We start from the raw sequence: 2,227 nt of genomic DNA on the forward strand, positions 1-2,227 counted from the left end.
TTGGCTCATTTGCCCTGTCTTGCACAGTCACTTCTAATCAATGTGTTTCCACATATTTCTCTTCTTATCTCCTGTATTTATGCTTTATGGAGGTTATTGCTCTGCTATTTGGCATACTGTTATAAATAACTTTTATATCTTTACTGTGAATTATGGCTGTTAGTTTGATAAAGCATCCTTTTTTGTCTCTTTAAGTACCTCGCCCCAGTTCCATTTTCTCAGATAGCAAGTTCCCAGCCCATACTTTCTTGACGTGATATATGCCTGTAATAGTTTTACCTATTCTTTTAATTTTATGGTACTTCGTTTTAGGTTTGTGTACAGAATAGAGTTGAGTTTTGTGTTATAAGCAGCCTGAAAATCTTTTTCTTTTCAAAAGCTAGTTAAGATCATTTACGTTAAAAAAATTTTTTTTATCATGATTTGGGCAAAAGTTTACAGAGCAAATTCATTTTCCATACAGCAGTTCATACACATTTTGTCTCATGACATTGACTGTGAGTCCCCACAATATAACAGCTCTCTTCCCACTTCCTCCCCGTAGTTCTCTCTTTCCTGTGTCCTTCCCTCCCATGCGCTCCTGCCCTCCCAGCTGTCTCCTTGTGCAAACACTGCCCCTTTGTTCTCCTGTTAAGTTCACTTACATTTATTGCTATAACCGAAATGTCTGGTTTTAGTTCTATCATATTATATTTACCATGTGTTTTCATCACATGCTGTGTTTTCTTTGCTTATTTTATTTGGAACATTTTATTGTGATCCGGGTGAAAGTTGACAGAGCACATTAGTTTCCCATTCAACAATCTATACATGTTTTGTTTCATGACATTAGGTGCAATCCCCTCAATGTTACAGCGCTCTTCCCACTTCCTCTGAGGGTTCCCCGTTTATGTTTGTCCTTCCTTCCTGCCTTCTGAACCTGTTTTTGGGCAAACACTGCTCTTTTGGTCTAATACGGTTGATTTGCTGAGAAGTATGCTCCTCATGGGTATAAAACTAAACCAAACTCATAAATGTTCACTTTACAGGCCTCTCTATTATTTGGCTGAAAGGTAATCGCTGGGTTAAGTTCACTTCCAGGTCTGAAGGGTGTCTAAGATCCATAGTCCTGGGATTCCACCAGTTTTTATCAGACCAGTAAGTCTGTTTCTTTAAATTATTATTATTATTATTTTTATGATTTTCAATTTTGTTCTGTATTTTTCTCCTCCTCTGCCCAGGAACTTGTATTATGATCCCAATCAGAGCAATTGGTAGTAGTAGTTGGGCACCATCTGGTTCTTCTGGTGTCAGGCTAGTGGAGGCTGTGGTTTGTGTGGTCCATGAATCCTTTGGACTTTCCTTGAGTCTTTGATTTTTTTCACTCTTCTTTGTTCCAGATGGGGAGAGACCAATAGTTGCATCTTTGATGGCTACTTGCAAGCTTTTAAGACCCCAGTCACTACTCACCAAAGGAGGATGAAGAACATTGTAATTGTGGAGACTTCGTTATGTCAATTGACCTAGATCTTTCCCAGGATTACGGTCCTGAGTCCCCAAGGCCTGTGACTCATTCCCTCATGGTGTCTGGTATGGCTAAAAAGTTTTCATATCTTTGTTCCCTAAATGCTTTACTATACACATAGTTATATTTGCAGCATGTACAAATATGTATGTAGAAATATACATACATATATATATATATATATATATTCATAGGTGTATTCATATATATATATAGTGTTTTCAAACACCTCATATGTATATGAAAGCTGGATAATGAATAAGGAATACTGAAGAAGAGTTGATGCTTTTGAGTTGTGGTCCTGGCAAAATACACTGAAAGTACCACGGACTACCAGACCAACCAACAAATCTATCCTGGAAGAAGTGTAGCTAGAATGCTCCTCAGAAGAGAGAATGGTCAGACTTCGTTTCACCTACCTTGGTCATGTTGTCAGAAAGGACCATTCCCTGGAGAAGGATCATGCTCGGTAAAGTGGAGGGCCACCAAAAAAGGGGAAGCCCCTCAACAAGAGGGACTAACACAGTGGCTGCAACAGTGGGCTCAGATAAAGGGAGGATTACGAGGCTGGCACAGGACCGGGCAGTGTTTTACGCTGTACACAGGGTCATTATGAGTCAGAGCTGACTTGATGGCACCTAACACCACCATCCCAGTGGCTAAGAGCACCAGCATTTCTTCATGTATTTGTTTTTCTTTTGGTTGCTGAGGTATTGAAGTTTT

Source organism: Orycteropus afer, unplaced genomic scaffold (genome assembly GCF_000298275.1).
Source record: "Orycteropus afer afer isolate SDZICR_OR568_19922 unplaced genomic scaffold, OryAfe1.0 scaffold00009, whole genome shotgun sequence".
Lineage (NCBI taxonomy): Eukaryota > Metazoa > Chordata > Mammalia > Tubulidentata > Orycteropodidae > Orycteropus > Orycteropus afer.